This window comes from Procambarus clarkii, chromosome 73 (assembly GCF_040958095.1).
Source record: "Procambarus clarkii isolate CNS0578487 chromosome 73, FALCON_Pclarkii_2.0, whole genome shotgun sequence".
Lineage (NCBI taxonomy): Eukaryota > Metazoa > Arthropoda > Malacostraca > Decapoda > Cambaridae > Procambarus > Procambarus clarkii.
This window is the reverse complement of record NC_091222.1, coordinates 23,761,893-23,787,842: the sequence shown is the minus strand read 5'-3', so window position 1 is coordinate 23,787,842 and position 25,950 is coordinate 23,761,893.

Here is a 25,950-nt window from a genome sequence, read left to right as displayed (position 1 = left end):
AACTTGTCCAATTTATACCCATTGTTTCGTGTTCTGTCTTGTGTTGATAACTTCAAAACCCTATTAATCCACTCATCCATTCATCCACTTGTAAACCTCTATCATCTCACCCCTAACTCTTCGCCTTTCCAGTGAATGCAACTTAAGCTTTGTTAATCTTTCTTCATATGAAAGATTTCTAATTTGGGGAATTAACCTAGTCATCCTACGCTGGACACGTTCAAGTGAATTTATATCCATTCTATAGTACGGCGACCAAAACTGGACTGCATAATCTAAATGGGGCCTAACCAGAGCAAGATATAGCTGAAGAACCACACCAGGTGTCTTGTTACTAACGCTTCGATTAATAAATCCAAGTGTCCTATTCGCCTTATTACGAACATTCATGCATTGATCATTTTGTTTTAAATTCTTACTAATCATAATTCCCAGATCCCTTTCGCAATCTGACTTTGCAATCTCAACACCATCTAGCTCGTATCTTGTAACTCTATCATCATTACCTAGCCTCAAAACTTTACATTTATTAGCATTAAACTGCATCTGCCAGTCTTTTGACCATTTTAAAACCCTATTTAGACCAACTTTAAGTTATAGCGAGTCTTCTTTCGTGTTAATTTCCCTACCGATTTTTGTATCATCTGCAAATTTGCAGATTTTGCTACACATTTGCTACATGCAACACATAAAGGAACCAACGCGGGAAAATAATATTTTAGATTTAGTGTTAACTAACAGGGAAACACAAATTAAGGACATGGAAATAGGGAGAGAGCTAGGGAACAGTGATCATAAAGAAATCAGATTTAGCATAGAATGGAATAGATCTGTAGGAGAAAATTATGTTAAAGTACCTGATTTTCGAAAAGCTAATTTCAATAACCTAAGAAATTTATTGGGTCAAATAGATTGGAAAGTCTTGGGTATGGGGTGGGGGCCGGTCTTGGAGCTAAACGTGAAATATAAGTATATATAAATGATTTAGATTCATGTTTGAGTTGCAACATATGCAAATTTGCTGATGATACGAAAATCGGTAGGGAAATTAATTCGGAGGAGGACTCACTATCACTTCAAGTTGTTCTAGATAGGGTTTTGAAATGGTCAAAGGATTGGCAGATGCAGTTTAATGCTGATAAATGTAAAGTTCTAATTTTAGGCAATGATGATAGAGTTACAAGATACGAGCTAGATGGTGTTGAGATTGCGAAAGGGATCTGGGAGTTATGATTAGAAAGAATTTGAAACAAAAGGATCAATGCATAAATGTTCGTAATAAGGAAAATCGGACACTTGGATTTATTATTATTTATTATTTATTTCAGAATTTTCTCCTACAGGTCTATTCCATTCTATGCTAAATCTGATTACTTTGTGATCACTGTTCCCTAGCTCACTCCCTATTTCGATGTCATTAATTTGTGTTTCCCTGTTAGTTAACACTAAATCTAAAATATTATTTTCCCGCGTTGGTTCCTTAATGTCTTGCGTCAGAAAGCAATCGTCAATTAATTCTAGAAAATCTTCTGCTTCACTATTCCCTGTTTTGTTCACCCAGTTTATTCCACTAAAATTAAAGTCACCCATGACATAAACACTGTTAGATCTAGATGCTCTAGATATTTCATCCCATAGATGCTTTGCTTCCATTCTGTCTAAATTTGGTGGCCTATATATAACTCTTATTATAATATTATTTGCTTTTTCGTTTAATTCTATCCAAATAGTTTCTGTGTGTGGCTCAGTTTTGATTCCCTCTTTGAGACTACATTTCAAATTGTCCCTAACATATATGGCTACTCCCCCTCCTCGTCTAATATATCTATCTGTGTGAAATAGTTTAAATCCATTTATCTGATATTCAGCTAATAGCTCTCTATTTTCTACATTCATGCACGTTTTGGTAAGTGCAATAATATCTATTTTTTCTGTGCAGACAAGAGCATTTAATTCATTAATTTTATTTCTTAGACTTCTACTGTTAGTGTAATATATCCTAAGTGAATTGTTATTTTGAGGCCCTTTTCTTTCCCTGATCATTTTGCCAATTCTTTTCTCCCACTAACACATACTTTTATTACCTCCTTCCTCCAAATCAATTCCCATACCACTATCTACTAACAGTTTAAACCCAAACAAACACCTCTAACCACTGGTTCCAACGAGTTCGCAACAGCAACAACCCCAGCCTTCGATAGATGCACCCCATCACGAGCATACATTTCATTTCTTCCATAGAAGTGTTCCCAGTTGTCTATGAAAGATATTGCATTTGATTTGCAATATCTTTCCAGCCGGCAATTGACACCAAGTGCCCTCGACATCCATTCATTTCCCACTCCCTTTCTTGGAAGAATGCCACATATGATCGGGATTCCTCCCTTGCTCCTAACTAATTCAATGGCTGTCCTGAATCTCAGTATTAGTTCCTCACTCCTAACTCGCCCAACATCATTCCCCCCTGCACAAATACAAATAATGGGTTTGTTTCCATTTCCCGTCATAATATCATTCATGTTTCCAACAATATCACCAATTCCAGCTCCGGGATAGCAAACCCTTAATCTGTTCCCCCTATCTCTGGCACAAAACGTTGTCTAAATACCTCACCTGGGAATCTCCCACAATCAAAATTCGCTTCGGTTCCTCCTTAACTTTCTGAACAGCCTGAGGGGCCTGCGCTCCGCCGCTCCTCGCTGCAGGCGCACTACAGCACTCGTCCTCCAACACGGCAAATGAATTTGCTGTCCTTAGGGCGTCTGTAGGCGGCCTTGTCAAGGTCTTCTTAAGACCCCTGTCCTTCACGACTCTCCACGATGAGGTTTCGTCAACACTGGTCTCCTCCTTCGTTTCCTCCCGAAGTCTGAGCCGTCGTACCTCCTCCCGCAGGGAATCCATCTCTGCTCTCAGAGCTCCAACCAGACTCACCAAATCCTTCCATTATTGCAATAATAATGTTACTCCAGAGTTCCAGCTAACACAACCTCTCACTGTGACAGCACCTGACTGACTGGGAAGCCCTGATATCAGCACCTGACAAGCCCTAATATCATCAGGGCTTGGTTGTTCAGGGACAATACCTAAAGTGTCTAAATCCCACAGACTATGTACAGGTGAATCAGACTCATTATCTTCAGATATTTCTCTGAAATGTAGGGGTGACTGTTCCAAGCCTAGTCACGCCACTATTGTATTGTTAGATTGTTGTTTGGTTGACGCTGGATTTTGTTGGAAAAACACCGGTCCAGTAAGCAACTTGCCTCCAGCAGATGACAACAAATTCATTCCATGTTGTCTGGTGCATCCCGTTATAAATTTATAATAATGGTCAGCGCCTATAAGTATGCCAACATCAGTGAGGCAGTCAGAATTTATTTTGTAGTCTGCTAGCCTCATGCGGTTTCGTTTAAGATATCTCGCAGTGCGAGCTAGTCCTGTGACCTGCAGGTCTGAAGGGAGCTTATCTACTACTACCGCTTGTATTGGACTAGTGGAAGATCCAAGTATCACTAGCACATTGACTACTTGGTATTCACGAGGTTCACTATTAGTCAAGAACCCAGAAATATTCAATCTCACACTTTTGGCAGGTTTTAATTTTAACTGCTCGACTAATTGTTGTGTGATGAAGGTTTTCTGTGATCCTTGATCAAAGAGACCTCTAGTGTTAACTCTAGATTTCCTGTCAATTAGTTTGAGTTGAGCTGTAGGCAGTGGTATTATTGCCTGACTCAGTAGCAAGTACATTTATTTCTTGATGTACCTTGCAATATTGTACTGTGGTAGAATTCATAGAATTCTCCCCAGTTGTCATAGATTGTGTAGAAGTTTTTCTACATAAGGCATAATGATGTATACCTTTGATGCATCTACTGCATAACCGTAGTTGCACTACACATTTACTGGGATCATGAGAGCCCATGCACTTGGTGCACCTGTGTAATTCTTGTAACCGTTTAATCCTGGTATTAAAGTTAGGATAAACAGTGCATTGGTAGGTGACATGTTCTTGGCTACAGAACAGACACTTTCTCTCTCTGGTTGAATTTGTCCTTTTAGTAGACATATCATTTGTTACATCAGAGGGAGATACAGAATAAGTACCTACACTACCACTCCCTTTTCCAGTGGATGGAGCAGTCTTAGGTTTGAATTTATTAGACCTTTTCAAAGTCGATTTGGGTTTGACTGAGGTGTCAATATTAGGTGGTTTAGACTCAGGTTTAATCTTATCATGAGTCTTCAACCTGTTAACCGTTATTCTCAGTCCCTCGAATATTTGCTCGAGAGTGAGAAACTCGGTTTTGTAGTGTGAGCAGATTTCTGCTAAGATATTTCGAGGTAATTTCCTCTGCAAAAGTAACTTGATTGACCATTCTGAGGCTGGTACATCAACTTTAGTACCTAAGGCCTTCACTAGAGACTCTACTTCTAGCCTGAAGCTTTGAAGTGGTTGATTACCTGGTTGATGGGGTTCTGGGAGTTCTTCTACTCCCCAAGCCCGGCCTCGACTTGTGAGAGTTTGGTCCACCAGGCTGTTGCTTGGAGCGGCCCGCAGGCCCACATACTCACCACAGCCCGGTTGGTCCGGCACTCCTTGGAGGAATCAATCTAGTTTCCTCTTGAAAATGTCCACGGTTGTTCCGGTCTGTTACTTGGTCAGTGAGTCAGTGAGTCTGGTCTGTTACTTGGTGCATTCAGATCTAGCAACTGGTAATAAAGATTAGCTATACTCAACTCCTTGTTGCAATAGTTCAACTTTAGCAGTTTTATAGCTTCCTCATAATTACTCTCAGTGAGAGCTAGGTAATTTATGACCTTTTTAGCTTCCCCTTTGAGAAGACTAATCAGGTATGAGAATTTAGAAATCTTGTCAAGAGAAGATTTCTTATGTATATGAACTTCAAATGAAGTCCAAAAGTTGTCCCAATTTTCTTCATCCAGCCCTGCAAATGTAGGTAAGTCTAAAGTAGGTAGACGAACCTTAGGTAATTGATAACTGGATTGAGATATAGTATTATTTGCATTAGATTTAGATTGTGTTACTATATTGGATAGTATGTCAAGTTTATCTTGAGTCTCATCTTCATACTGGGAAATATCTGCTATAATTCGATCCATTTCATCAGGATCAGTTTCAATGGTATTCAGTAGGTCGAGATAAGACTGGCTTGTAGATCTAACTTGATCAAATTTCAGATCAGCTACTCTCACTGAGGTTTCTAGTAGATAGGAATCAATGGGAGTTGCTTTAGACAAGGTATCAGACTTGTTAATTAGTCCAGTTAAATGACCTTTGAGGCCAATATTGGTTCTCCTTAATTGTTCAGGAGTAGCCATGGTGGCTTTAAGTCCAGATTTCATGGGACTTGAATAAGTATTATTAATGAAGCTTGGGTACTTGTTCATTAGTTGACCAGTAATATTGAGTATAGCCTAAATTAATCTGGCTAAATTACACTCTACCTCACTCGAGGTTAAATGTACCTACCTAACAATAAGTAGCTAATGATTTTGAGCAGTGCTTGAACTTCACCATTAACTTTCGTCCGGCTAGCTCATCTTTATCACCATTAGATGTAATGGTGATCATTCAGCAGCACTCAAAATGCATACACACAAATAATGAGTACACAAATAATTAATATGGATATACTCTAATCAGAGTTACCCTAAGGTTAAATCCCACCCTTGGTAGGGTCAGCACAAGAATGAATAATATATGTACTACTAACTAGCTCAAGACTAGTTGTAAGAATTTCTACCTAAGAAACTACAAATTTATTTAGTCTGCGTTTGTGCCAAATTCAGCACAATCACAGCCTAAATTCCTACCTAATAAACGTTGGCAAATATTAAATTGTGGTGCAGTAATGTGAATATATAGTTGTGCTGTATTTTTTTTTTTTTTTTTTTAGATTTTATAGTTTATATAAGTGTGCACTCGCACACACAGGTGAAAATACAATTATGTACAATTAATTTTGGCTTGCTAGCCACAGCCTTTTGTGGTGATTGATTGTGTTGATCAATTTGTCAACTACATGTAACCTAGACTCACCTGACAGGTGTACACCATCTCTTGCCAGGTTTTGCCTGTATGGTCTGGGTGTAAATTGAATGTAAGTGGCATCCAATCGTACTCGCTTCCTCAGCCTAAAGTTTATATATTAGGCAGCTCTTTGGTAATATTCTGGACTTACTCCCCAACGATTATTATTACTCAGTTGGCGAGGTTCCACTAATGTGAACGCTACTGAACTGCTAATGAGTTTAAATGAGGAAATTATTGTTTTAAGGTGATTAATTACCTCAACTGGGTGTCGAGTGGGATGGATGTCATTACCACCTAAATAGATAATGGTTAGATGGTGAGGCCACTCTAACGCAGGTGTTAGTGTGGGATTATTATAGAAGTTATGAGCTGTTGCTCCTGCTGACCTGAAGATTCTTACCTCAGTGTGAGGTATAGGTCTAAGTGTTGTGGGCAATTGACTGTGTCCCACGAGTGCTACTTTATACATGAGGTATAAGCAGCAAATAAATTGGTGTAAATTAGGATAACCTATGTGTTACACTGCCGGTAGACACAATTAATAAAATGTGGTTAGTCTAGACTACTTCACACGGTGATTTGTTATTGCTAATTAGTATGTATCCGGTTCGATACGGACCATAATGTGGGTTATCTGGGGCTTGACTCAATTATTCAATTATTTACTTATTTAATTTAATAACGAAGGACCACCCACTTTTGAGAAAAGAGGGAAAACTAATAAAGGTGATCATTAGAAAAACACTAGAGAACCAGTGTCTATGGATAATTATTAAAAAGGATAATTAAATAATTAAAGGCTGAAATAATGAATGGACTGTATGATTAATTAATTAAAGTCAGAGCCTCAAACACCTACATTGGGGGGGTATTGCTAGAACTTCATATATGTCTAGGAACTAGTGCGGTTCGCCACCAGTTCATTGTTGAGTAACTAATATTATAAATCTTAACTGCTACAGATTCAAATATGTGAACTCAAATTGTGAATATTCATGATTATTAAATTACTGAGCAACAGTCAAAGCAAACACATGAATTACCAATCATCATACCTGGTAATGATCTGTTCAATATAATGATCCTACAAAATTGTATAAAAATCAAATTAGGGGAATTAAATTTGTACGAAAGGAGTCTTAGCTTTAAGACGATTTCTATGACATCGTTTCGTCATTCGTCCTCGTGATCTCCGCATAGAAGGAACTAGAGGTGAATAGCTCGAATGAAGAAAAAGCGTCTCGATGACTCCTCACATATGAGCTGAAATTTAAAGAATATTAAGTAGCATTGGAATAGGCTACTTTTAAGCTCAATATTCATGAAATAGAAGAAATGTCGAATTGGTACTAACGTTGGATTTGGGGTCTTCTCACTATGTAACGACAGACTACTCACAAATATACAATCTTAGATGATGCATCAAGAAAGAAACCTATACTTAACGTTAGTGTATGGAATACTGAAGTCTGCCGATATCGCGTCTGCCAGTCCCAGACGTTCACTGCGTTGTACGCGTATTTGTGGGTTTTGGCTTTAACTGTAGACGCGTTATTGGCTGGCTGGGCACTATAGAGCACTTGGAGGAATAATTATTCACTATTAGTTGGGTATCAGTGTAATTCTTCCCGATAACTCCCAATCACCACTCTTCACGCCAGGACCCTCCTCTCTTGCATGCTGTTGTCTCCACAATGGCGTCGCCGCCTCCCCCAACGCGGCTCTCGCATTCACCACAGAAATTATTAATCACGAATAATCCTTTTCCGCGCGATTATGGATGAAATGCGTTAATGAGGACTGGGTTGCAATTAAAGGTGTTTAAATATCGTATTCTCGTTTTATGATGTTAAACGAGAAATGGAGAAGATTTTATCTCTCTCCATGACATTCGTGCGTGACTGAAGGAAATGTTACATAAGAACATAAGAACAAAGGCAACTGCAGAAGGCCTATTGGATCATACAAGGCATACAAGGGCTCTGTCCTGGGACCTCTGTTGTTTATAATATATATAAATGATTTAGATTCAGGTTTGAGTAGCAACATTTGCAAATTTGCCGATGATACGAAAATCGGTAGGGAAATTAATTCGGAGGAGGATTCACTATCACTTCAAGTTGATCTAGATAGGGATTTGAAATGGTCAAAGGATTGGCAGATGCAGTTTAATGCTGATAAATGTAAAGTTCTGAGGTTAGGTAATGATGATAGAGTTACAAGATACGAGCTGGATGGTGTTGAGATTGCGAAAGGGATCTGGGAGTTATGATTAGTAAGAATTTAAAACAAAAGGATCAATGCCCCACGCTACTCTGTGGCCACCCCTTAGGGCCACGCGATGGCCACATACCTTGGCCACCCCCTTGGGCGACGTTTGGCCACATGCCCTGGACGCCCTAGGGCCACAGCTAGTCGATGCACGTGGAGCGAGTTAGACGTTCTTCACCCAGTGAGATAGTGACCGGGGAAATGAATGTAATGAGAGTGGTAATCGTGAGTACACACGTTATAAAATTGTTCAGGGTCTCAGGACTGTTGTTAATTCCGGTAACAGCTGTGTTGTCCCATAGCACCTGCCAGGTGAGGGAAGCAGCTGAGAGACAGCTGTCTGTACTGACGTCCAGGTGACTGTGATGTACCTGTAGATGTATATAGATATATTTTTGTGTGTAGACTGACTCGAGTATGTAACCGGTCAGTGTAGAGATTTACCTTGTAAGTGATCCAGTTCTGTCGATTTTATATAATCGTTCAGAGTCTGGATTAATGTCATGTTGCCGCATGTTAATTATATCATTGCAGAGATAGTCAGGCCAGTGTTGTAGGGTTGTCAGTGGATACCCTGAGGTCTGTATAATTATGTATAATTTATCTAGTGATATAATTTTCATTGATTAAGAGAATGCCATTTCAATGTGTTTTCTTTTGCATGTATATTTATATACGGTGTTGTGTGGTGAGTCAGTAAATGTGATTGCTGACTGATTGCCTAATGATGTCATTAGCATGTGGGGTATGCTGACGGCATCATTTTTTTTTTTTTTTTTTTTTGAGATATATACAAGAGTTGTTACATTCATGTACAGCCACTAGTACGCGTTGCGTTTCGGGCAAGTCCCTAGAATACGATCCCCTGCCGTGAAGAATCGTTAAACGTCATTATGTCATCATGTTGACATCAACGTCATTATGTTGTACGTTTGGGCAGTGTTGTAATCGGGTATACGTAATATTACTGCCCCTAGGAGCTGTGTTGTTGGGAGATGTAAAGAGGTCCCTTTGATTATTCAGGGGAATTCACAGTACTTAATGAGAGCAAGCAATTGATTAGTTATTTGCCTAATTATAAGAATTAGTGCCAGCTGTCTGCGTAGCGACGGTGCTTTATATTAACGTAAATTGTTTGGCTGAAGTAGTAGTGATTGCGCACAGTAGTCCCTTGCAACTGTTGCAAGATTAGAGGGGTTAGTAATGTAGGTATACTTTTGTTGTTGTCAAACCGTGTGTCAATACAGTGAGGGATACAGTAATTACCGTGTTGCAGAAGCTGCAACCGTAAATGGGCTGTGCATTTATTTGTTAAGCCACTGGAAGTGTGACCTATGTAACCTAGGGTTACTTTGTATTATTTAAGTTGTGTTGAGGACTTAAGGATTCAGTGAGTTAATTAATGGGAGTTAACTTTATAAGGAGTTGCACATTACTTGATGAGTGTGAGAGCTGTTAAGGGAACCAGTGCTGAGTTTATTGAGATATGTTTCTGGTGCAATTATTAGTCCGTGTGACAACTAATTGACCACTCTAGCTAATTATGCATTTAGCATTCTCATCATGAATTCACATAGTGAGAGAAGAACTGTCAGAGTCTGTCAGTATTAAGTCTGCAGACACTAAACTCCTCACTAACGATGCCTTTCTTCGCAAAGAGCACTACCTACATCCTCACTTCCCACGTCAGTTTCTGGCCGGAAGAACTGTTTTGAACTATGATGAACTGCGACCTCAAAATCATATCATAAACAATATCGAGGACAAAAATCCAAACCTGTCGGTATTCAACCTAGAGTTCTGCAACACCGACAAAACATCAATGAAGATTACGTTCATCACCATAGCTGCGGCAACCCAGGCTGCCACACAAGGATTTTACTGCTTCGGCCTAAAAATACCATCCCACCAAATAAAAAAGGAACGATACCATGAGATCCAGCAGTGCTTTAAGTGCTACGAGCTCTCCTACCCGACCAACAAGTGTCAGCACCCTGTCCAGAGGTGCAGCGTGTGCGCACTGGACCATCACTACTCCATATGCAAGGCAACAGTCCATCACTGCTTGCTCTGTGATGGCAATCATGCCGCAATTTCCTACCGCTGCCCCCGCAGACAGGAAATCATCAAGGCCCAGGTTGAAGCCAAAAGAAACAACTCGTCTACCTCCTCGACCAGAGCCCCAAGCGTTCAACTTACCACCTTAGCGACCAGAAGACTTTCCGGTTCCAACATGTGGCTCCTCCTAGCAGGCGACACAGCCTTCTCATTGTGGACCCAAGGTCCCCAAGATCCCACAGGCTCCTTCACAGCCCCCTGCATCACGTGCAGGCATTATCCCTGGTCTTCTTAAACTAAAGGCTTGCAGGACCAGACAACCAGCGCTTTGTCAGTGAACTAAACGCATTATACATAGCCCCATCATAGCCACTATCGTAAATCTCACTGCCTCCTCTACCACTCCGGAGACTACCACCAGGACGACCAAGTGGTGAACTTCAACACCGACTCCAGAACCGCCCATGACCCGGGCGACACAAACAGAGGTAATTCCTTCTCCAGCTCCCAACACTCCTATCACTATCTCAGCAGCCGCGCTAGCAGACGTGCTGTCTACAAACGATAACAGCACCACCAGCGCTTCTGAAATAGCTACATCCACCAATCAACGACACCTAAACCTACCTAAGGCTGCGAGGCGAAAGACAAAAACGCCCACTACGGAGGTTACGAACTCCTCAGACGAGGAAATCATAGTAGGAGCTCCACCGCCGCATCACAAATACGACACCTACACAAGACTTCCTCATGGAGGCCACGTCATGGAGGCAAGCTTTATTTAAATTTAAAATTCTGCCCTCAAGGGGTGAGTTTATTGGGCAGCGCCACTCATTTTGTGAGCGGACACATCATCATAGCAGCATGTACAACACTTCCTATTTTTCCCTATTGTATTTCTTCCTAGTTTCTTCAATAGGAAGAAAACCCGCTGTTCATCCTGTCACTTGTACCCAGACACAGCCTGGACTTGCATAACTGTCTCAAGTGAACAGCTCCTCAAACAAGAAGATTAACATCTGCCAACCCTTAAAAGCTTTCGTTATCTTGTGGGTGCAAAATGGGGAAATCTTTTAATCTTTTCCTAACTCAAACAATGTGGGGTTTATTATTCTACACATATTTCTAATGTCTCTCAGGTGTTTATATTCACGTAGATAGTGGTCAAGGCGGTGTCCGTCACTCTCATCAATTGATCAACTGTTGTTTCCATTTCGAATCTCCATGGATTCGAAATGGAAATCCAAGACGGATTCTCACTATTACTGATCCAGATTCACTGGTTTGTGCTTTTACCCTCAGTAACTTTCCTCAGTTACCTTGTCACGGTGAAGTTGCCTGACAATACCTCTAATTTGAAGAAGAGTCTTGGGTATGAAGTATTCAATATGGTCTCCTTCAGCAGCCAGCACATCTGCTCGTTCATTCCCGCATTTTTCAACATGGGAGGGGACAGATCGACAAATCTGTTCTAAAACCTTAAACCTATGTTCCTTGGGGGCCGGGCCTAATTGTGTCACTACCCTGTTACACCTTGATTCTAACTGCTGACCCTGCTCCATAATGCTTCAATAATTCTAGTTCTGTGACTGCTGTGGAGGAGGGACTGTCCCATTTGCAGACGGCCCAACGTGAAGAGGTGTAGTCGTTGCTTGACGAATTCTCCAGTCTGTTCGGGGAGGTCCCGACCCAGACTGATGCCATTTACCATGATGTCAAATTGATGAACTACACCCCCATCGGATGAGTCCGGAAAAGAAGGCCATCGTACAGAAAGAGGTCGACATCCTGCTCCACACGGCCTCATCCGGCCGAGCCAGGGCTCTTGGGTTTTTTCCCAGCCCTGCCTTTTGGTCCCCAAACCAGACCGCCATGTACGTCTCGAAATTCGACCTCTCAAGGGATCAGATCCCACTCACTGAAAGTGCTAAGCAACAAACTGTGTTCGTAACACCCGATGGTGTCTTTGAGTACCGTTCGGCTTGCATAATGCCCCTGCCATGTTCCAGAGGCTTATGAACTCTCTGCTCACTGATGTGCCAAATTGTCGGGCGCATTTAGATGACATTGTGCTCGTTGATAGTAATTGGGCTGACCACATAGCTAGGTTACGCCAGTTGTTCACAGTTTTGAAAAATGCAAATCTAACCTTAAATGCAAAAAAGTGCCATTTTGGCCAAGGCACAGTGATGTACCTCGGTTATGAAGTGGGCCGAGGAAAAGTGTTACCTCGGCAAGATAAAATCAGTGCCATTCTGGAGTATCCCGTGCTCCGGTCTAAGAAGGACGTTCAAAGATTTATCGGTACGTACTATCGACGCTTTTGTCAGAACTTTTCCAGTGTTGCCACTCCTCTCACAGACTTGTTGCGTAAGGTCCGTTAAATTTAAGTGGTCATCAGATTGTGCAGAGGCGTTTAAAAATTTGAAATTGATCTTAGCTTCCGCCCCAGTGCTAGTCCAAGGTTTGACCGACCATTTAAAATTCATGTCGACGCGTCTGACTCGGGTGCTGGTGCAGTGTTGTTGCAAACTGGGGATGATCAAGTGGAACACCCAATATATTATTACTCTGAAATTTGACAAGGCGCAACGCAATTATTCAGTGGTAGAAAAAGAGGCGTTGGCGTTGACAAATTAAAAGACGATCTTTTTAGATCGCCTTTTTAGTTTGTCGAAACTAAAGAGGCGAACTTCCTCAGTTTAGACAAAGTAATCTGGTTAACACTTCTCCCCTCTGTGCACAGGGGAGGAGAATCCCCACACAGTAAATAGACCAGTCTCATTAAAACTCATGTCACTTTCAAATTGTTTAATTTGTTCACTAACAATTCATCTGGCAAGGTTATTGGTTTGTCTTAATATGGCAGAACACAAAACCAAAAATAGTTGTTATAACTCGAACTCTATTACATGCTTTTATATATTGTTTTCTGATTTTAATTCTTCCGTGTTTTTGTATTTACTGAAAATTTATAAATGTTACGCAGCCAAGATGAAATTGTTACTCATCAGTTCAGAATGTAAATGAGTTGTAAACAACAGTGGGTCCAACCATAATTTCCGAAAAAAATAGCGTAAACTATGACTTAATTGCACATAAGTTTTCTTATTCTTGAATCGTAATGTTTCACGGATTTCACATGATGCCTTTCTTTAATTTATGTATATAAGTGAAGGAGAATTCTTGAAGTAAAATAGATTGTTATTCAAGAAATGTTTTATTTAAAGGTTTTTACATTCATATTTTAGGTTCAATTTATTTTAAAATAAATGTACAGGAAATATTCACATACGTATATAATTATATAAGAGTATCAGATAAAGCCAAATTGTGAAAGTAATACCTGTAGTGGGCAAGCACTCCTGTCTATATCACTGTCACTTATAGTGTCTATGATGACTTCAGAGTCACTGATGTCACTCTCACTATCGTTAACCCTAACAATGTCGTTGTCATCGCTGGTGTTGACCTGGACAGTGGTGTTGGTCCAGGCATTAATGTCAGCCTGGAGGTGAGGCAGACGACTGTAGGAACCATGGTGCAGAGGGTGAAGGGGTCTGTGGGAGACACCAGCAGCAGGTAGACCAGCGTCGACTCGTCCACCACCATCTTGGACGAATGCAGCAACACCGGCGCCTCCATCACCGAGTGCGTCAAGCTGTCCACGAACTCCTCTGGACAATCCGTATTCTTCTCACATGGAGTTGGAAGACTGAGGAATCCACACTCGGCAGCCCGCTGGTTGATGGAAGCCAAAGCGTGACCGTGGTTTAGGCCTAAAACTTTGGAAATGGGCGTAGATTTATGAAGTAGTTGGAAAAAATCATCTAATTCACGAAAAAGCGAAAGGTGTCTGGACTGATTATCAAGTTGTAAAGTCGGACCCATTTCAACCAAAACGGAAGTTATATTGACGAGGGAAGCGGCAGCGGTCTGGGTTAGACCGGGGCTCTGGAAAGCGGCCATAGTAGGTGTTGTAAACACCAGCAGCTCAAACAAACTAAATATATTACTGTACTCATCTGTAACTTGTGAAGCGTCAATGAAGCTTGCTCGATACATGTCACGTGTTAACTCTGCCTTTTGTCCCAAAAGTTGTACTAGACGATGTAAAAATTTTGTTTCTTTTTTAACTCTCAAATTCCTCACCTGAGTAATGCTTGCAGTAGCAACAGGATCTAGGTAACCTCATTTATTGAGCCTAATCAACACCACATGGAGGTGATATAAGAGGCTGATCTGTAAGTCGCAGCTAGGAGACGAGGGTTTCTACCTCCAGGTATAGGCTCGTGCTCACCAGTCCAGCAGCGGCTTGCTGGCCGGCAGTTTCATCCTGAAGGAACGTCTCAGGCCACATACCAATAAAGCGCAGCATTTCCAGACGGAGATAGGGGTTGGGACACAACTTTTGACTGGAGAACATCCTGAGTATCCATGACCCTAATGTGTTAGGAACTAATGGACTGAAATTTAGCTTGAATTCTGGAATCCAATTTTTTGCAAGATCAACAATTTTCCAAATAACGTTCTCCCATTGACCCGACATTCTAAAAGACTTTGTATTAAAACAGGATGCCATTGTGAGAGCCCAAAAAATGGCTTGATAGGTCTTTTTAACAGCCAATTCCTTTGAGCGGAAGATCATTTCGGCCTCACGTTTTTTCATTTCTATTGTTTCTAAAAGATGATAACTGGAAATTGTATCAGGATCAATTCTCGACACAGCCAAGATGAAATTGTTGAGTCTAATTTCTGCATTTTGTGGAGTGTCCATTGTGCGCAGCGAGTCTCCCAAGTCTCTTACTCCCAAGTTACGTAATTTCCAAAAATTTAAAGATTGATTGATAAAGATTAAGCCACCCAAGAGGTGGCACGGGCATGAATAGCCCGTAAGTGGTACAATTTTTTTTTTTTTCCCAGTGTTCTGAGGTTGCTTTTAACCATCAAGTTGTTATCGTGGGGGAGGATACTGCTTCACAGTCTTTATGAGGGTGTCCAGCTGCTGGACACCTTTGTTGACCAGGAGAGTGGCTGTGTTGATGGCTTCAGGGTGGCCACTGCATGATTCAGGAACTCTTAAAGCTCTTCTAAGGTCATTGGTTGCTTCACATTCCAGAAGATAGTGAAGTAATGGCTTTTCTGTGACAGTTTGGCAGAAGATGCACTCTCTCTGTCGGGGTTCACCAATCTCCCAGTTGCATCTGTAACCTAGACGTAGTCTATATAGCCTAACTGCTATTTCCCTGTGGATTCCTTTTGGGATATTTAACCTTTCTAATTTGGTTGCCTGAAGATACCATGTTGCAGATGGCGAACCTTCAGCTATTTTCTGGTGTAGGTAGGCTTTGTTGAGATGTGAGAGTTTTTTGATGATGATGTTTTTTATGTTGTCTAGGCTGGGTTGAATTGTTTTATGTATCACTGGATGACGAGTTGCCAATTTAGCAATTTCATCAGCTTTTTCATTTAATGGGATGGGATCCAGTTTAAAGTTATGTTGAGGCCTTTGCCTTTAGCGACTGCTCCTTGATACAAAATGGTGGTAATTATTTCCACATTATCTTTCCACTGTTTTTGTCCTAGTATTTGAAGTGCAGCTTTTGAGTCTGTGTGTATGATTGCATTTTGAGTGTTTTGTGCAATCACATATGCGAATGCCTGTTGTATGGCGAACAGCTCAGTTTGGGTTGATGATACTAGTCCTCCCAGTCTCCAATATGCCTGAACGCTGGTCGTGCAAAGAGCAGCGCCAGCACTCTCATTTTCTGTGTCCACCGATCCGTCTGTGAAGATGTGGGTGGCTCCTGCTACTGCTATGCTATACATTTGCTCTTCTATTATGCGCCTTAGGATTGTCGGATCATAGGCAGCCTTTTTCATTGGGAGACTTTCTATTACTATTTTGAAAGTAGGCTCTTCCCACGGTGCGGAAGGAGTGTAATTTAGGTGTGGATGATCACCCTCTCTATCAAGAATCATGTTTTTTAAATGTAGTCTGTTTAGGACTTTTCCTGCTCTTGCAACCCAAGAGTTTCCATTGTTTTGGCTTAGTCCAACCACCAAAGCCTGCCGGACTGGGATTGGATCAGAAGAAATAATTATCTTACTGATAATTGTAGCTGTCCTTTGTGATATTCTTTCTTGTAGAGAGGGCAAACCCGTCTCCAGTCTAAGAGTTTCAAGCCTGGTCCACATGGGGGCTCCCAGTGCAGCTCTCATAGCATTGTTTTGGGCAACTTCAAGCTTTTTCCACTGTTGGTGTGATAGATTTGTGAGTGCAGGTGCGGCATAATCGATCACTGATCTGACTGCCTGTACATAGTATGTGCGAAGGACTTGCAGATTGGCTCCTCCGGAAAGGGAGGTTAGCGACCTGAGGATTGCCGTCCGGGCCGCAGTTCGCTCTCTCAAGTATGTGACCTCAGCATTAAAATTCATGTGTGTGTCCAGGATGATTCCTAAATACTGATAGGTGTCGACCCATTCTATTGGTTGACCCTGTACTGTGAGTTGGATGTTGGGCTTCGCTATTTTTATGGGCATGGCCTTTGACTTTGAGGGGTTGAGTTTGATCCCAATCTGTTTTGCCTCTTTACTGATGCAGTCTAAGCTCATCCCTTCCTTTTATGATGATGACAAAGTCGTCCGCGTAGTTTAGCAGCCTGCAGTGATGTGGGAGTTTCAACCTCATTATTCTTTCCATTAAACAGTTGAAGAGAAGAGGGCTAAGAATACCTCCTTGCGGTGTACCATTTTCATGTCTTTTGTACTCAGAGACTGTGCCATGTTTTACTCTTGGCACAGTTTTAGTTGTTTTTAAAACTTGAAGTTTTACTCTTGCTTCTCTGTTTATGAGACAGTTTTTGGTCCAGGAGAGCAGGTTGCCTCTGACCTCTTTGTCAATGAGGCAGCAGAGAATAACTGGGGCGCTAGCCAGTTCAAAGGCTTTTTCGAGGTCCAGGAATATCAGCATTCCTGGTCTGTCATTCAAGTGGGCTAACAGAGTTGTAATACATTCCACTGTGCCAACCCCTCTTCTATAGGCATACATATGATGCAGTTTAGGCATTTTCTAAACTGTTTAGGCAGTTTAGGCATTAAGGAACCAACACGGGAAAATAATATTTTAGATTTAGTGTTAACTAACAGGGAAACGCAAATTAATGACATCGAAATAGGGAGTGAGCTAGGGAGCAGTGATCACAAAGAAATCAGATTTAGCATAGAATGGAATAGACCAGTAGGAGAAAATTCTGTTAAAGTGCCAGATTTTCGAAAAGCTGATTTTAATAGCCTAAGAAATTTTTTGGGTCAAATTGATTGGAAAGGCTTGGGTATGGGGTGTGGGCCGGTCTTGGAGCGAGACATGAACCCAGCGATAGGTGACTTAAATGGGGATTTCGATGTGGATTCAATATATAACTTATTTAAGAATATTCTAAACAAAGCACAGGAACGTAGTATACCATACAAATTGAATAGATCGTATACTAATGACCCAAAGTGGATAACAAAGAATTTGAAAAACCTTATAGGTAAAAAGAGAGCTTGGTACAAAAGGATTAAAAATGGGGAGGTCACTTTAGAACAGGAATTCGTACAACTGGTTAGAAATGTTAAAAAAGAGATAAGGAAAGCAAAAAGAAACTATGAAGTTCGCATAGCAGGGCAAGCAAAGACAAATCCTAAAGGGTTTTTTCAGTTATATCGTACTAAGACTAGGGAAAGGATAGGTCCATTAAAAACTGAGACAGGTCAAATAACAGATAGTGATGAAGAGATGAGTAGTATTTTTAATAAATATTTTGTATCTGTATTTACTAAAGAGGAACTTAACAATATGCCTTCAGCCGAACAAATCTATGTGGGTGGGGACGAGGACAGGTTGACGAGTTTAGCAGTTACCAGGGAGGATGTTCTTAAACAAATAGTAAAACTCAAACCAAACAAATCCCCAGGGCCGGATGAAGTGTTTGCTAGGGTGCTTAAAGAATGCAAAGAGGAGCTTTGTGACCCACTGTCAAACATATTTAATAAATCAATAGAGTCAGGCAGAGTGCCAGAGTTTTGGAAAGTTGCTAATGTGATACCAGTTTTTAAGAAAGGAGATAGATCACTTGCGTCTAACTATCGACCAATTAGCCTAACGTCTATTGTGGGAAAGTTACTCGAATCTATAATAGCAAATAAAATTCGTCTTCATCTTGAAAAACATAAATTAATAATTGAGTCGCAACATGGTTTTATAAATGGCCGTTCATGTTTAACAAATTTGTTATCTTTTTATTCTAGCATTGTTGAGGCAGTTGATAGTGGTAAGGATTGCGATGTTGTATACCTTGACTTTAGCAAAGCTTTTGATACAGTGCCACATGAAAGACTGATTAAAAAAATAGAGTCTCATGGTATTGGGGGTGCTATATTAAGCTGGATTAGGGCATGGCTATACCAAAGGAAACAGAGAGTTAGTATAAATTAGTTAGTTAGTGACTCTAGTGGGAGCCCTGAGGACAGAGTTGGACTCTCTGCGGGAGGAGGTGCGTCAGCTTAAAAAACAACGAGAAGTAACGAAGGAGGAGACCAGCAGTAAAGCGACCTCGTCTTGGAGAGTTGCGAAAGACAGGGGCCTTAAGAAGACTTTGATAAAGCCGCCTTCAAACGCCATAGCAACTTCAAATTCATTTGACGTTTTGGAGGACGAGTGCTGTGGAGAGACTGTGGATCGCGCAAAAGGGAAAGCAACGAAGAGAAAGGAAGCGCAGGCCCCTCAGAAAGTAAAGGAAGTACCTAAGCAAACATTAGTTGTGGGAGATTCCCAGATAAGGTATTTGGATAGAACGTTTTGTGCTAGAGATAGGGGGAACAGGTTAAGGGTTTGCTATCCCGGAGCTGGCATTGGTGATATTATAAACAACATGAATGATATTATGGCTGGTAATGGGAACAATCCCATTATTTGCATTAGCGTGGGAGGAAATGATGTTGGTCGAGTCAGGAGTGAGGAACTGATTCAGAGGTATAAAACAGCCATAGAGTTAGTTAGGAGCAAGGGAGGAATCCCGATCATATGTGGCATTCTTCCAAGAAAGGGAGTGGGAAATGAATGGATATCGAGGGCACTTGGTGTCAATTGCCGGCTGGAAAGATATTGCAAATCAAATGCAATATCTTTCATAGACAACTGGGAACACTTCTATGGAAGAAATGAAATGTATGCTCGTGATGGGGTGCATCTATCGAGAGCTGGGGTTGTTGCTGTTGCGAACTCGCTAGAAGAAGTGGTTAGAGGAGTTTGTTTGGGTTTAAACTGTTAGTAGATAGAGGTATGGGAATTGATTTGGAGGAAGGAGGTAATAAAAGTATGTGTTTGTGGGAGAAAGGAATTGGCAAAACGATCAGGGAAAGAGAAGGTCCGCAAAATAACAATTCACTTAGGGTATATTACACTAACAGTAGAAGTCTAAGAAATAAAATTAACGAATTAAATGCTCTTGTCTGCACAGAAAAAATAGATATTATTGCACTTACCGAAACGTGGATGAATGTAGAAAATAGAGAACTATTAGCTGAATATCAAATATATGGATTTAAACTATTTCACACAGATAGATATATTAGACGAGGAGGTGGAGTAGCCATATATGTTAGGGACAATTTGAAATGTAGTCTCAAAGAGGGAATCAAAACAGAGCCACACACAGAAACTATTTGGATTGAATTAAACGAAAAAGCTAATAATATTATAATAGGAGTAATATATAGGCCACCAAATTTAGACAGAATGGAAGCAAAGCATCTATGGGATGAAATATCTAGAGCATCTAGATCTAACAGTATTTATGTCATGGGTGACTTTAATTTTAGCGGAATAAACTGGTTGAACAAAACAGGGAATAGTGAAGCAGAAGATTTTCTAGAATTAATTGACGATTGCTTTCTTACGCAACACATTAAGGAACCAACACGGGAAAATAATATTTTAGATTTAGTGTTAACTAACAGGGAAACGCAAATTAATGACATCGAAATAGGGAGTGAGCTAGGGAGCAGTGATCACAAAGAAATCAGATTTAGCATAGAATGGAATAGACCAGTAGGAGAAAATTCTGTTAAAGTGCCAGATTTTCGAAAAGCTGATTTTAATAGCCTAAGAAATTTTTTGGGTCAAATTGATTGGAAAGGCTTGGGTATGGGGTGTGGGCCGGTCTTGGAGCGAGACATGAACCCAGCGATAGGTGACTTAAATGGGGATTTCGATGTGGATTCAATATATAACTTATTTAAGAATATTCTAAACAAAGCACAGGAACGTAGTATACCATACAAATTGAATAGATCGTATACTAATGACCCAAAGTGGATAACAAAGAATTTGAAGAACCTTATAGGTAAAAAGAGAGCTTGGTACAAAAGGATTAAAAATGGGGAGGTCACTTTAGAACAGGAATTCGTACAACTGGTTAGAAATGTTAAAAAAGAGATAAGGAAAGCAAAAAGAAACTATGAAGTTCGCATAGCAGGGCAAGCAAAGACAAATCCTAAAGGGTTTTTTCAGTTATATCGTACTAAGACTAGGGAAAGGATAGGTCCATTAAAAACTGAGACAGGTCAAATAACAGATAGTGATGAAGAGATGAGTAGTATTTTTAATAAATATTTTGTATCTGTATTTACTAAAGAGGAACTTAACAATATGCCTGCAGCCGAACAAGTCTATGTGGGTGGGGATGAGGACAGGTTGACGAGTTTAGCAGTTACCAGGGAGGATGTTCTTAAACAAATAGTAAAACTCAAACCAAACAAATCCCCAGGGCCGGATGAAGTGTTTGCTAGGGTGCTTAAAGAATGCAAAGAGGAGCTTTGTGACCCACTGTCAACCATATTTAATAAATCAATAGAGTCAGGCAGAGTGCCGGAGTTTTGGAAAGTTGCTAATGTGATACCAGTTTTTAAGAAAGGAGATAGATCACTTGCGTCTAACTATCGACCAATTAGCCTAACGTCTATTGTGGGAAAGTTACTCGAATCTATAATAGCAAATAAAATTCGTCTTCATCTTGAAAAACATAAATTAATAATTGAGTCGCAACATGGTTTTATAAATGGCCGTTCATGTTTAACAAATTTGTTATCTTTTTATTCTAGCATTGTTGAGGCAGTTGATAGTGGTAAGGATTGCGATGTTGTATACCTTGACTTTAGCAAAGCTTTTGATACAGTGCCACATGAAAGACTGATTAAAAAAATAGAGTCTCATGGTATTGGGGGTGCTATATTAAGCTGGATTAGGGCATGGCTATACCAAAGGAAACAGAGAGTTAGTATAAATTAGTTAGTTAGTGACTCTAGTGGGAGCCCTGAGGACAGAGTTGGACTCTCTGCGGGAGGAGGTGCGTCAGCTTAAAAAACAACGAGAAGTAACGAAGGAGGAGACCAGCAGTAAAGGGACCTCGTCTTGGAGAGTTGCGAAAGACAGGGGCCTTAAGAAGACTTTGATAAAGCCGCCTTCAAACGCCATAGCAACTTCAAATTCATTTGACGTTTTGGAGGACGAGTGCTGTGGAGAGACTGTGGATCGCGCAAAAGGGAAAGCAACGAAGAGAAAGGAAGCGCAGGCCCCTCAGAAAGTAAAGGAAGTACCTAAGCAAACATTAGTTGTGGGAGATTCCCAGATAAGGTATTTGGATAGAACGTTTTGTGCTAGAGATAGGGGGAACAGGTTAAGGGTTTGCTATCCCGGAGCTGGCATTGGTGATATTATAAACAACATGAATGATATTATGGCTGGTAATGGGAACAATCCCATTATTTGCATTAGCGTGGGAGGAAATGATGTTGGTCGAGTCAGGAGTGAGGAACTGATTCAGAGGTATAAAACAGCCATAGAGTTAGTTAGGAGCAAGGGAGGAATCCCGATCATATGTGGCATTCTTCCAAGAAAGGGAGTGGGAAATGAATGGATATCGAGGGCACTTGGTGTCAATTGCCGGCTGGAAAGATATTGCAAATCAAATGCAATATCTTTCATAGACAACTGGGAACACTTCTATGGAAGAAATGAAATGTATGCTCGTGATGGGGTGCATCTATCGAGAGCTGGGGTTGTTGCTGTTGCGAACTCGCTAGAAGAAGTGGTTAGAGGTGTTTGTTTGGGTTTAAACTGTTAGTAGATAGAGGTATGGGAATTGATTTGGAGGAAGGAGGTAATAAAAGTATGTGTTTGTGGGAGAAAGGAATTGGCAAAACGATCAGGGAAAGAGAAGGTCCGCAAAATAACAATTCACTTAGGGTATATTACACTAACAGTAGAAGTCTAAGAAATAAAATTAACGAATTAAATGCTCTTGTCTGCACAGAAAAAATAGATATTATTGCACTTACCGAAACGTGGATGAATGTAGAAAATAGAGAACTATTAGCTGAATATCAAATATATGGATTTAAACTATTTCACACAGATAGATATATTAGACGAGGAGGTGGAGTAGCCATATATGTTAGGGACAATTTGAAATGTAGTCTCAAAGAGGGAATCAAAACAGAGCCACACACAGAAACTATTTGGATTGAATTAAACGAAAAAGCTAATAATATTATAATAGGAGTAATATATAGGCCACCAAATTTAGACAGAATGGAAGCAAAGCATCTATGGGATGAAATATCTAGAGCATCTAGATCTAACAGTATTTATGTCATGGGTGACTTTAATTTTAGCGGAATAAACTGGTTGAACAAAACAGGGAATAGTGAAGCAGAAGATTTTCTAGAATTAATTGACGATTGCTTTCTTACGCAACACATTAAGGAACCAACACGGGAAAATAATATTTTAGATTTAGTGTTAACTAACAGGGAAACGCAAATTAATGACATCGAAATAGGGAGTGAGCTAGGGAGCAGTGATCACAAAGAAATCAGATTTAGCATAGAATGGAATAGACCAGTAGGAGAAAATTCTGTTAAAGTGCCAGATTTTCGAAAAGCTGATTTTAATAGCCTAAGAAATTTTTTGGGTCAAATTGATTGGAAAGGCTTGGGTATGGGGTGTGGGCCGGTCTTGGAGCGAGACATGAACCCAGCGATAGGTGACTTAAATGGGGATTTCGATGTGGATTCAATATATAACTTATTTAAGAATATTCTAAACAAAGCACAGGAACGTAGTATACCATACAAATTGAATAGATCGTATACTAATGACCCAAAGTGGATAACAAAGAATTTGAAGAACCTTATAGGTAAAAAGAGAGCTTGGTACAAAAGGATTAAAAATGGGGAGGTCACTTTAGAACAGGAATTCGTACAACTGGTTAGAAATGTTAAAAAAGAGATAAGGAAAGCAAAAAGAAACTATGAAGTTCGCATAGCAGGGCAAGCAAAGACAAATCCTAAAGGGTTTTTTCAGTTATATCGTACTAAGACTAGGGAAAGGATAGGTCCATTAAAAACTGAGACAGGTCAAATAACAGATAGTGATGAAGAGATGAGTAGTATTTTTAATAAATATTTTGTATCTGTATTTACTAAAGAGGAACTTAACAATATGCCTTCAGCCGAACAAGTCTATGTGGGTGGGGATGAGGACAGGTTGACGAGTTTAGCAGTTACCAGGGAGGATGTTCTTAAACAAATAGTAAAACTCAAACCAAACAAATCCCCAGGGCCGGATGAAGTGTTTGCTAGGGTGCTTAAAGAATGCAAAGAGGAGCTTTGTGACCCACTGTCAACCATATTTAATAAATCAATAGAGTCAGGCAGAGTGCCGGAGTTTTGGAAAGTTGCTAATGTGATACCAGTTTTTAAGAAAGGAGATAGATCACTTGCGTCTAACTATCGACCAATTAGCCTAACGTCTATTGTGGGAAAGTTACTCGAATCTATAATAGCAAATAAAATTCGTCTTCATCTTGAAAAACATAAATTAATAATTGAGTCGCAACATGGTTTTATAAATGGCCGTTCATGTTTAACAAATTTGTTATCTTTTTATTCTAGCATTGTTGAGGCAGTTGATAGTGGTAAGGATTGCGATGTTGTATACCTTGACTTTAGCAAAGCTTTTGATACAGTGCCACATGAAAGACTGATTAAAAAAATAGAGTCTCATGGTATTGGGGGTGCTATATTAAGCTGGATTAGGGCATGGCTATACCAAAGGAAACAGAGAGTTAGTATAAATGGAATCAAGTCAGAGTGGGAAAATGTTGTAAGTGGAGTGCCTCAAGGCTCTGTCCTGGGACCTCTGTTGTTTATAATATATATAAATGATTTAGATTCAGGTTTGAGTAGCAACATTTGCAAATTTGCCGATGATACGAAAATCGGTAGGGAAATTAATTCGGAGGAGGACTCACTATCACTTCAAGTTGATCTAGATAGGGTTTTGAAATGGTCAAAGGATTGGCAGATGCAGTTTAATGCTGATAAATGTAAAGTTCTGAGGTTAGGTACTGATGATAGAGTTACAAGATACGAGCTAGATGGTGTTGTGATTGCGAAGTCGGATTGCGAAAGGGATCTGGGAGTTATGATTAGTAAGAATTTAAAACAAAAGGATCAATGCATAAATGTTCGTAATAAGGCAAATCGGACACTTGGATTTATTAATCGCAGCGTTAGTAACAAGACACCTGGTGTGGTTCTCAAGCTATATCTTGCTCTAGTTAGGCCCCATTTAGATTATGCAGTTCAGTTTTGGTCGCCATATTATAGAATGGATATAAATTCACTTGAACGTGTCCAGCATAGGATGACTAAGTTAATTCCCCAAATTAGAAATCTTTCATATGAAGAAAGATTAACAAAGCTTAAGTTGCATTCACTGGAAAGGCGAAGAGTTAGGGGCGACATGATAGAGGTTTACAAGTGGGTGAATGGACATAACAAGGGGGATATTAATAGGGTATTAAAAGTATCAATACAGGACAGAACACGAAACAATGGGTATAAATTGGATAAGTTTAGATTTAGGAAAGACTTGGGTAAATACTGGTTCAGTAACAGGGTTGTAGATTTGTGGAACCAATTGCCGCGTAACGTGGTGGAGGTGGGGTCCCTCGATTGTTTCAAGCGCGGGTTGGACAAGTATATGAGTGGGATTGGGTGGTTATAGAATAGGAGCTGCCTCGTATGGGATAATAGGCCTTCTGCAGTTACCTTTGTTCTTATGTTCTTATAAATGATTTAGATTCAGGTTTGAGTAGCAACATTTGCAAATTTGCCGATGATACGAAAATCGGTAGGGAAATTAATTCGGAGGAGGACTCACTATCACTTCAAGTTGATCTAGATAGGGTTTTGAAATGGTCAAAGGATTGGCAGATGCAGTTTAATGCTGATAAATGTAAAGTTCTGAGGTTAGGTAATAAGAAGAACATAAGAACAAAGGTAACTGCAGAAGGCCTATTGGCCCATACGAGGCAGCTCCTATTCTATAACCACCCAATCCCACTCATATACTTGTCCAACCCGTGCTTGAAACAATCGAGGGACCCCACCTCCACAATGTTACGCGGCAATTGGTTCCACAAATCAACAACCCTGTTACTGAACCAGTA